The sequence below is a fragment of the Biomphalaria glabrata genome, chromosome 10 (assembly GCF_947242115.1).
Source record: "Biomphalaria glabrata chromosome 10, xgBioGlab47.1, whole genome shotgun sequence".
Taxonomy (NCBI): domain Eukaryota; kingdom Metazoa; phylum Mollusca; class Gastropoda; family Planorbidae; genus Biomphalaria; species Biomphalaria glabrata.
Genome location: NC_074720.1, coordinates 12,962,065 through 12,974,394, shown reverse-complemented (window position 1 = coordinate 12,974,394; position 12,330 = coordinate 12,962,065). Strand labels below are relative to the sequence as shown.

Below are 12,330 nucleotides of genomic sequence, written 5' to 3'. Positions count from 1 at the left end.
GAAATGTCTACATCTAAGCAAGTATTTGAACTTATTGCTTTAAAACAATCCAATGAATCCATGTCTTCAGCATACACCCGAACAATCCGTTTTGACCTAATTAGGTTCAATTGTCTTTCTGTCTTACTATTTTAGACAGTTTCTGTTCCACCATCAATAATTTATTTATTTATTTATAAGAGAGATAGAGAGAGAGAGGTCTGTGCAATTAACAGAATGAGTTGATATAAGCCTTGTAAAAAAAAGTGGGGGGTATCTTAAGTTACATTGAGCGCAAATCATCAATAATAAGTAAATAATAGTAATAAGTAAATACATTAATTGCAGCAATTTATGGAAATTTCGTGTTCATATCTTTGATGAGTGGTTTCAATATTATTTCAAGCTGTGTTTGATCTGTGACTATAAATAGAATATTATATATATGTATATATATATCGCGATTTTATAGACTTTGACCAAGTTCGATCATCTAGAGATGTTGTGTTGTAGGTCGAGACCTATACATCGTCTGACATTGTGCTAAACTCAGCTCTGTCTACTAAATGTGCGATTGAACCCTTACCCAATAGGTATATTTCATTAGGCATATCTGAACTACATCCAAGCTTGTGAAATCAGCTGTAGGGTTTCTAATTAAATATGCCTTTCCAGTGTCTAGTAAAAAAACAACGTGTGTACGATTCAGTTGATGATTTGCGCTCTATGTAACCTAAAATACCCTCGCTCTCCCCTCTTTTACAAAGCTTATATCAACTCGTTCTGTCTGTCTGGTACAAAGTTTGAACATGTTTTTTTCTCCCACTTTTCATTCTCGGGTCAAGTTTTTGTTTAATATCGAAATAAAAAAAAATTATTTTGTTTACTTTCGATTGTTTTTTAAATATTTATACTGAAATTTTGGAAAGGAAAATGAAATACTCTGTTGTCCCTCCCTGTGATCAAATGTTTATGATACATAAATAAAACTCAGTATACAAGTGCAACATAACCTAGTGAAGATCTAGTTGCCTTCATACGGAGCTAACCTTTCTCTGTGGTTTTGGTAACGGAGAAAGGTGTAAATTCAATTATTCATGAATGTAAACATGTTGAGTAGACATGACGCTTGATGACATCGATATTTGGCATGGGCGGCGCCATGAGTGTGCTTGGGGGGGGGGTGGCTCTGGGGGTAGGGCGTTGACATGAGAACATGACATGAGAATTTTAATACAAGGGAGTGCACCAATTGGTTGTTTAATGTCAATTATCGTCCCACTCATTAGCTCGTGCAAACATCCCTCGGTATATACAGTCTAACTAAATGTAGAGATATTTATGCAAGATTCTGATTGCTGTTTGCCTCTGTAATGATTAGTGGCGCAGTTTAACCCTAAACTTGTACAACTAGTGTTTGTTCTTTGTGATCTTTGCTTTTATACTAATTACTTGCGCAATCCTAAACTTGTCCAATCGGTGCTTGTTCTTTGGGCTACGCAGTACGCTAGGGTGGAAGGATATCACAGCAAGGACGTGTTCAACTCCTTGCATGGCACGTTGGTCTGTAAACTGAAAGTCAAGAAGATGACGTTGTCCTGCCGCACTCTCACCCTCAGAGCCAGTTGAAGAAAGAAGTAGAAAGAAAAAAGGTTGTTGGGGGTTAGCCGACCAGATTGACATAAGGGATAAGATCGGAAACGGAAACAATGCAATGGTTCTTCAACTGAACAAGTTGATAGCGCGGAAGTGGGGCAGGAAGTTTTTTGGGGGGACGTTGAAACTATAGAGGAGTGAGTGCGTCGGAAAACAGAAGGTGTACTTTGGTAGCTATGGGCATGGGGAGAGGTGGGGGAGGTATGAGACGTTAAAATAGCAGATATAGGTAAGTGAAAGTGTTAGGGGTACTCTGAACTGGTCGGTAGAATAGATCAAAAGTTTGATTCCAGGCCCATTTGATGTTTATTTTCTATCTTGATGGCTAGGGGTTTAAGTGAAAGGCTTCTTGCATGGGAGACTTCGTAAAAGCTGGCACTAGGCTTGTTTTGCTTCCCTCTTTCATTTTTAGAACACTAGCCTGCTCTTAGTGACTTAACCTCTTTCTTTCTCTCTTTTTGTGTCTCTGTCTCTGTCTCTCTCTGTCTCTTTCTGTCTGCCTCTCTACTCTTTATCTCTATATGTCTGTCTCTTTCTCTCTTTTCTCTCTTTTTCATCAATATGATGTCGATCCATTTCATTGGTTTGTCATCCTCAAGCTTCATAAGCAAACACACTAACCACTGTGCCAGGGAATAGCTTGCGAAAATATAAATTTTGATAGTTATCTACTCGTTTCAAATTTTAAAGCTTTCTCTTTATAAAGTATTAATAGGACTAATTCAACTTATACCACCATATTAGTCAAGTACTATTTCTTTACATTGTTCGATACCAAACTAAATAATTAATTACCAATAGTTAATTAACTAATTGTTGTTGTTTTTTTAAATTGTTTATTGTGTTGTCAGGTAAAAGAAATAATTGTGCAGAATTTCAGCTTCATCCAAGATTGGGTGTGAGAGAAATAACTTGTACAACCTTTTTATCAGACAGACAGATTCAGTTGATATGATCTTTATAAAAAGTAAGAGGCGTATGACCAAGTTTCACGTAAACATTATGACCACTATTGACCCCTTGGATATCCCCAAACGTTTTTGGTAGCGCCTTTTAAAGGTCACGTGTTTCTATTACATGACTTCATATTTATGTGGGCATGAGATAAATATCTGGTTTTATACTTGTAGAAATGCTAAGTAAAGCTGTGTTTAATTTCACGAATAGAATTAATCAGAAATTATTAAAATTTTTATTACAATATTTTGTTATTGATCAATGCTACTACCGGTACTTAACTACAAAAATATGCCTTTTGGGAATTAGGGAAAAACCTTTAAAGTTTTTTTAAACTTTGGAAGTCTGTTAAGCCAGGACACACAATATAACATGGGATTCTATAATTTGTCATAAACGTTGAGAAGACTTGAAAATAAATTGTACAATTTTTTTGTGGAAACTTTGAAATTTTATTTTGTGCCCGAGCAGTTTCTCTTTGGGAACCTCTGTAGTACACTACAAATCTAACTGGGATCACACTGGGGTAATATACACTTCAATGGAATATTAAAGATGCCCTGGAGAAAACAGCCGCCCACCTGTTTTGTGGAATATAACCTGCCCACCTGTTAAAACATTGACGTCTCGTCATAGGTCAGTAGTTCTCGAAGAGGTCTATTATGAAAGTAGATCCATCTCTTCCTTTGTTCGCCTTCTTATGCTTTATTAATGGGTAGAAATGGGCGGATTGACTTTATGTACAGGGAAACATCCACCCAGCCCCTCTCTGTACAACAGTGCATTTTTTCTTGACTCTCTACTTTAAGTCACGTGGCCATCACTTGCACCAATAAACAAGGTATCTGGTGCTATCAGTTTGGTAAGTTGAGCTTACCTTTATAGTACGTAGTATACAGCTCCCGACCTTATCTGTTGAACTTTTCAGGCTTCTTTTTTTTTTTCTCTTTTATCTTGCTCAGTTTTCGGCATCGCTTTAAAACTACTTTAAGTCTGTGCTGCTAACAAGTCAATGTGTTTGGCCTGAACGTGGGTGTACCTTGGAAATCAGTTCTTTGTCAGTGCTAGATCATAGCGTAGTTCGTCTAGAGTCTAGATCAGTGGTCTTCAACCCTTTTTGGTCTACCGCCCCCTTTTTGAATTTTTCCTTTAAAAAATCCGCCAGCGCCCCCCTCTAAGAAAAACACTTATAAAGAAGCGTGAGAAGGCAAATTTGAACAAAATATCATCTATTTATTAATTTTTATGCTGTCAATAACACTTATCCCGCTTGGGAGACGACCACATGCCAAAGGCGATTGTTGTGAACTCCTTGGCCTATGACTGACGAGCTTTGAGGAGGACTGAGTTACAGAGGAACCCCCTTCCCCCGTGAGCACTATAAAGATTTATTCAGGCGCTATTTCGCTCTCACTGGCATAGAGGAAAGTACCTGGCAGCATTCTCTGGCAGCAGATAGCCTCTGAGAGAAATAGTTTGAGAGCTATTACAAAAACTGCCGGACAAACATTTGATACTCAAAGAAAAGCCATTATTGAAGACAGGCGCAAAAGACGGAAAGAAAACGTAAATAGAACACCAGCATACAACGGCTTTGTCTGCATAAGATTCGGGAAAATATGTAGGTCGCAGTTTGAATATTAGGGCCTACTGTTTTTAGGTTTAATTGTAAATTTAGTTTTATTTTTTAATATAAATATTATTATTGCTGAATTCACTACAAAAAGAATTCAAGCTAATGGGAGCCTTGTGCCCCATGCAGTCTGACAATATTAGAAAATTTCAAGCATTAAATTAGTCAAAGCAAGGCGAAGGTCTCCTCTAGTCGCTACATCCAGTCTATTTCTTTGCTTATTCATTAAGTTTGTTACACACTAAATTAGGTTAACCATGTATGTTTACTGAAAAGCTAATACATAATTGCAATTTCGACCACAGTTTTGGAATTTTACTGAAACATTTAAATGCAGCCACATCTCTGTTGTGCCTCCAGGGGCGTAGCTAGGAATTTCCATCGTTTGAGGGCCAGGGGGCTTGATATCTTTGGGGGCATTTTGCAAAATATTTTATTTAATTAATTAAAAAAGCACTAATTTGGGCACCCCTTAAAGGGGGGCCCGGGGGATTTTCAAATTTCCCCCCTCCTCCCACCCTAGCTACGCCACTGTGTGCCTCCTATGTTTACATTCTTTTTACTGGAGACATAGTTTTGTAAATCTATTTTTTTTTCATGCAACACAATTAGAACGTCAGTAACAGATGTTTAATAATTGTCATTTATATGTTGTTGTTTTTTTTTTATTTTAGAAGCGAATCATAATTTCTTCATAGAGCGTTGATATGGGAATTGCATAGATATCGGTGTCCTTGGGCAGTAATTCATTTGTCAACAAACCAGTTATGTGAGATTGTAAAACTCTTTAAAATAGATTTAATATCTCGATAAAAGAGAAAATGATATGATCAATGAAAGTCAATTTTTTTCCTAGCAGTCGGAGGTTCGTTTCGTTCACTTGTGTTAGATGCCTGCCATGGAAAACATTTTGTTTTAGCCTGCTTTAAGTCATCGTCAACTGTTGAATCTTCCGTTTTTAAAAAAAAACAAAAAAAAAACAATAATTATTTAAGAGCTTAAAAAAACGAGCCATAACAATTAACAAACTCCTTTCGAAATCCAGCGAACTTAAGTTTACAACAAGAGTCTAACACCTTTATCATCATTTGTTTCATAAAACTGTTGAAAGATGAGATTGTTTTCGGCATTTGTTTGTATTTTATTTACAGTTTTATAATTAGATTCAAATAAAAATGAAATTGCGGGCTAAACTTTTCTTGTGTAGATTTTTATAATTTTTCATGAATATTCGTAAATTATTTTTGGATATCGCTATATGTTCGTGAAGCCGACTTGGTTTCATAACCTCATCTGAAAATGCCATCAAAGTAGAACTTACTATTTTTCTAGTGGCAATTCACTAAATCTCAAGGAAATATTACATGACAAACCAGTGAGTTTTCGTAACAACATTTTATAAATGGTTTTTTTATTTTTAAAAAGTTAAAATATTCTATTAAATGTTACCTTTAATGTTTTTTGCAATTAACATTTACATATCAATATATTAACATATGTAGATAAAATAAACTATAATTTAAAAGGCGTATTACCTACTTTGTTTATCAAATCTTAAACGTTTATACGCGCAAGATCCAAGGACAATAAATACTCTCTATTCACAGCAAAAGAGTAAGAATTTAATATTAGAAAATGGGATTCCCGAACTTAATTTCTAACGCTGTATCTGTTCTTAAATTAGAAGCTAGTTAACTATAATTGGTCTATATTTAGTTTCCCAGATTTAATATTGAAGAATTTTTAAATTTGTTTTGTTTCAGAGCACCTTTAGTTTCTTCTTTCCGCCTTTATGCCCAGCGCCCCCTTACCGCCCCATTTTGTGCCCAGCGCCCCCCTACCGCCCCTTTGGCTCTCAGCGCCCCCCAAAATCTCGAAAACGCCCCCTAGGGGGCGATATCGCCCCCGTTGAAGACCACTGGTCTAGATCATAGCGTAGTTCGTCTAGATCATAGCGTAGTTCGTCTAGAGTCTAGATCATAGCGTAGTTCGTCTAGAGTCTAGATCATAGCGTAGTTCGTCTAGAGTCTAGATCATAGCGTAGTTCGTCTAGAGTCTAGATCATAGCGTAGTTCGTCTAGAGTCTAGATCATAGCGTAGTTCGTGTTTTTGTTTTCCAATATGAATGCAGAGCACCCATCTGACCTTATAGTGGCATGTCTAGCAAAACGTATGGGTTTCTAATGTCTTGTTCTTATCAATGTCTTGATATATCTTCGTCACAATTAGGTATAGGTCTGTTTATACAGGAAATTGATATCTGATTCATAGCTGTGTGTGTGGACCTCCTTATCTTTATGTATATCTAGACCAGGCTGTGATTTGTCTTTGCTGCCTGTGTTAACCATCCTTTTGCCATTTCCTTCAATCTCTCAGCGTTACATGTTTTATTGTAACAGCATACGACTAAATTTGTGGCAACCCTCTTTCTCTAGTTTATCTTATTACCTTCTCTCTCTCACCCCTCCCCCCCCCCTCTTCGGAATTGATTTCTCTTGGTGAGTAACGACCTGCTCACCTGTATTTAATATCAAACTGCAGGAAGTTGAAATAAACATTTTGACAGCATCTATTATTGATGTGAAAGAGATGTGTTTATGAAGCATTCAGGGCAGTAGTCTTTGAGGGGCTGGTGGTGTTTATATTAACTTTATATCTCTCTCTCACGGGACGGCCTACTTTTATGGTGTGAAGTTTTAGAAAGAAAACAAGAAAAAAAAGTGTTGTTTTGTTAAGACAATACCTTCTTTACACGTCGCAGAGCGATTATTTGGCTTCTAATAACTAAGAAGGTTTGATTTTTAAAAAATGGAATTTTTTAACCCCTTCCTCATCTCACCAACCTTTTCCCGAGAAAAAAAAATTCCTGGTTAAACGAATGTATAAATCCACTAGACTTTATAATAGTCTAATGATAACCATTTAGATTATAGACTTGACGATGCGCAAAAAGTTCCACAAAATTAATGTATTAATCACTTGAATGAATATGGCCTACATGCGGAAATACCTGAAGACGGTAGAGTCTGTTCAAGATAAAGATTTTCTAGTTCTCAAGCCAAATGTAAATTATTTTCTTTTTAATACTTTGAACAATTGTAACGGTCAAACTAGAGTTGTCCCGGTGTGGCCAACAAGCTAGTACCGAAAGTGTGACTTACTGGAAGGTGTTGATTCAGTGTCCAACCGGAACAGCTTTAAACTAGATCTTTATTTTACTCTCTCACATGTAATGAGCCTGACGATGTTTGCTCATCATGGGAGCTAGGGATCCCACAAATCTGTAGAGATCACGGATGACTTGCAGCGGTTACGTTGGAATATGGACTGTGGTGAATATTATTGGTTGCTCAAACGAAGTGACCAGCTGGTTATCCAAGGCCAAGATGAGTGAAAGGGTTAATTAGCTTATATACTGGTTAGGCCCTAAGGACACGACTGTGAACTATAAAAACAAATCCTTCCGCCATTGATCTTTGACTAAAACATACATCACATAGGAAGTTGTCTTGGCTCTGTCTCTCTCGCTCTTTCTTGACAAGCGCTTCTTATCGGGCTAATGGCTTCTAGATTAGAATACGCTCAGATAATATTTCGATTTCATTCAGTCGCTATCTACCCATCCTCTTCTTGAAGATTAGATTGATGAGTTTTTTTGTTGTTTTTTTTACAAGTGAATGAGTTTGTCTTAGATTTGAGGGCACGACATGGCCTAAATTGTGCCTATATCCATAAAATCTTTAAAAAAATATATTCAAACCTTGTCTTAGATTTGGTTCATTCACAGGGCTGGTGTGTCAATGTTATACTCACCACGTGTTGCTCTCTAAAAGAATAATTTGTATGTAAACCCGCACGGCACATTATTTTAAGAATTGTTTATAAAAACAGAAATAAGTTAGTTGCTTTTAAAAGCAGTGATTTTAACAAACTAAACTGGCCCCACATTGATGTTTGTAACATTGCCTTGTAACATGTTTGACATGTTTCGGAAGTTTCTTCAGAGTTCAAGATAATCTACTTTTAATGTCCAAACCAGGACGACGTTAGATGGTAGCGGTGAGGGTAGGAACCAGGGACCACCGAAAGTCCGAACGACAGTCCAGCGCGCATACCGCACGACCAGGCAGTAATCCTATATTTAAAACTAATCTTATAATTCAGAAGGTGTTATATATATAAAAAAATCTTATACATTATGAAATTCAATCTCTGTTGAATAATTTGTTTGCAATAGCAACCTAGCTTAAGCTTTACAAACACGGGCCAATTGATGTACTCCCATTTTCCCGATTGTTCTAACTCTACTTGGTCTTCATGTCAGTACAGTTTGGTGATACAGTTATTTACTAAGTTCATCTTATGGTCTGTTAATAAGACTGTGTATAAAGCTAATGTGTCGAATTACTTAGTTTCTGTCCATTGAATGGCAGGTCTGTTTTGTTTTGTTTTTAAATAATTACATCTCCCCGTTTCTAACCCTCCTTCACCCTTATTTCACATCAAATACTGTTTATTCTTCTGCCCCCCTGGCACTATCTTCATTAGTACTAACCCAGACTCGTCCGTTGTTTGAGTTTGTCTGTCTGTATGTTTGTGTTTCAGGTCTAGAGCACCTTACTATCTCTTCGGCTCCAGACTTGAACCGTTTTTCCCCTGGAGCTAAAAGTTGTCTGTCTCAACCTTCAGACAATACATACACCACTCCATCCCGCCCTCCCACTCGGCACGACTTTCTTGTAGAGAATGCTTCTGTCCGCCGTAGGGAAGTTCCACGGACGATCTAATACAATAGACATGTACCGAGCCAGTAATTATTGAATCAAATCACACCATGTGTTTCAGGGATATCGAAGTGTTCATGATTTCGAAGGGTATTGTCTCTGGGTTGAGTGTTGACTTTATATGCCCCCAAGGTTAGCACTTTGATCAGTAGTAGCCTTCGCGTGGGTGTTGTTTGTTTGTTTTTTTCCTGTGTGGTGCCTAATCATATAAAAACTTGTCTTGGAAGTTCGAAGTTTATGGAGGACTGCATGAAGGGGCTACTCAGACCTCACTATGTGCTACGTATTTCGCCACATCTATCGCAGACAAAGGCCACGGGACAATACATACTTGAGACCAAAAGGAAAGTTAGAGACGGTGACGGCGAAAACTGGTTTAACATGCCAATAATTAGTTGTTTTTTTTCTCTTACTAATTGGCACTTCTCTGGCTTTGCTGAAATGATCTGTTGGAATTTCCTTTCTGTAACTGTAAATGTCGGTTTCATGTGTTTTGTAATTTGTTAGGTGACCTCTATAATATAGAAACAGTAGTTTTCCTCACACTGTTCCTTGAGGTACACCTGAGTTTATAGCTGATGTTACTTTGGATCCATGAATCATATCACTTTACTCTCTTCTTGCCGAGTGTAGTCTTTATTTAATACAAAAATATATAAAAAAAACGTCCTTTTAAAACTATAAAGTGTTTCTGTGACGAAGCACACTAATGAAACTACTCCATTTATCATTCTCTATTTCGAAGAGCCCTTTATGTCTTGGTGGCGCCATTACGATCGATGCGCCTGTTTGCATTCTCAATTCTTTTCCCTGCGCTAAGTTTATTGTAGAGACTGTGTTGATGATATAGACCCTGTTAGGATCAGATACTTTTTTGTATGTTGTCAGAAAAGCATGCTGATATCTCCCAAGAAGTAAGGGATTGTCGCTCTTTGCAATATAAATCTGGCCATACTTGATGCTGGCAAAATATTACATACGTTTTTTGTTTAGGTTGTTTTTTTTAGTCTAAATCACTGTCTGTGTGTGTGAAGTTTACTAGTATACATCCCATTCTCTATCTCTTCTGTTCACTTCAACTGAGCCGGATCTAACGGATGTAATATATAGACATTTTTTTAAAAAATTGAAACTGTAGTAGTATATCTTTTGAATGACTTTATGTTGAGCACACCTGTATTCTATATATTGTAATAGGGCACAAGAAATAATGTATCTCCACTTCCTATGTACATCTGTTGGAGAGCTCTGGTAAACATTCGTGTCTTAGTTTATTGAACTGGATATAGTGTAAGAATGTTTACATCTTGTCAACATTGGCACATCTCTCTCTTTCCCGTTCATAACCCCCTTCCACCCCTGGTCTCCAAGAGAAAAAAAAACAGTTTGCTATTTCAAGGCGGGTGCATGTAGTTTTTGTGCTGCCTGCGTTCAGGTAGCACACGTTGAGCTGATCCCAGGGCCACCTGTCCGTCATAAAAGCTTCCATAAACATGTCCGGCTATAGATTTCAAGAGTCCATCTTGACTTAGTTGATTAAGTGATGCTTGACATGTACAATGACTTCCTGTGAATTGAGGCTCTTCAAGGTGTTGGAGAGAGAAAAAGAGGGTTGGGTACAGACAATGTTGAGTACGATATTGGAAACTAGTATTAACCCATGTTAGCATTTAGTTAATTAAGAGGAACTCCCATGGCCAGGCTATAGAACACAATACACTTGATGCATCTGGATAAATAATAGTGACCTTTCCGCGTGAACTGTGTTGGACACAATTTAACAAGAACACAAAGTGTGCTGGTACCTGGATTATCAGTTGGTTCTAAGCGTGGTCCACGATGTTGGAAGATATGAAAAGTCAAGTTCCCCTTTCAGACCTTGTGATCTAGAGAGCAGGTGATGTTCAGGTCATTTGTTTCAATGGTTTACGACCATGTGGTCAGCACTACGACCTTTACTTTCGCTAAATTCAGGCACCATTGAGAGTTGGGTTGACTGAGGGGGCGCCCTGAAAATCAGGAAAATTCAAAATCCCAGTCTTCACTGTGATACGAACCCAGGACCCCAAGTTCGGAAGCCAAACGCTTAACCACGCAGCCACCGCGCCCCGTTTGAAGATATAAATAACTGTATGTAACGGTTGAAAGTGAATTCGCTAAACACAACTTTCTCTAATCTGAGAACGGTGTATTTGTTTCGTTCTAAGACTCCAGTATTCTTACGTAGACAAGTGATCACGTCTCTGTGGGAAAGAGACCAGCTAGAATAGATAGCTTTCTCGATGAACTTTACTTGAAACTGTCCAACAACAAGGTCAAATAGACATCGTAAGTTAAGTCAACTATCAGTTGAAACATTGCAGTGTTTGGACATTTTAGAAAGAATTTGATTTGTAGACTTTGTTACAGTTCTTGTCATGGCAAAGGAATAAGCGCGATGTTGGACATCTTTTGAACTTTTCATTATGATGTTCGTATTGTACGGCTGAATGAGAACTTGTTTGTTACTAATGGATTCACAGGCAGCATTTAAGATATAGTTTTATTTGTATCTTTAATGGCTAGATTACCAAACCAGTCACATGTCGATAGATCTATGTCCATACTTACAATGCTGCTGGTATTAGCCTTTAACATTTTTTTTTTTGCAATATCAATACGTGTTTTTCTTTTTGGTAAGAATTCACATTTAAAAATGGCAATTAAAAAATTTTTTTAGCCCTCTCGCTTCAGTTTTCTTCTGTTCTCATGCGAAAATTAATGGGGTTTTTTTTTTCATGTTTTATTTATAGAATATTTACAACACTTTTCAGTCTTCCTTTTTTTTTTACCTACTCTGTAAGTTTTGAGCTCTAGAGGAGCTAACCATAGAGAGTTGTGTTGGATGGGAACTCTGCTCATGAGCAAATTAACACTGCTAGATTGGACTTAGGAATGATCAAATATATCATCGGTTACAGCCCTTTGGGGCGCTTCAATGTCTTTGGAACGCACGTTAGATGTTCGATTTACTTGAACCTTTAAGTTTCGTGTTGTTGGCGCTTTGTTGATTTTGATTGGGATCCATCTACTTCTAGTTCGTTTGAAAAATATAATTGTTGGCGCTTTGTTGATTTTGATTGGGATCCATCTACTACTAGTTCGTTTGAAAAATATAATTGTTCGTACGTAAGGTGGAGATCGAATCGAATGTGCTCATATGTATTCATGAATGTAGCCCGTGTGTTAGTAGCCATGATATAGCTAGATACATTTTCCGGAGCCAGTGTTTCAAAGTTCTCATTTCGCTACACTGTTATATCTAGCTATATATTTATTTAT

The 12,330-nt window shown here is 37.3% G+C and overlaps 1 protein-coding gene across 6 annotated transcripts in view; it reads left to right on the top strand.

Moving 5' to 3' along the window:
- Positions 1-12,330, top strand: part of LOC106054408 (liprin-beta-1-like) — a 103,832-nt gene that overhangs the window by 53,500 nt on the left and 38,002 nt on the right. The gene's annotated exons all lie outside the window — the stretch shown is intronic.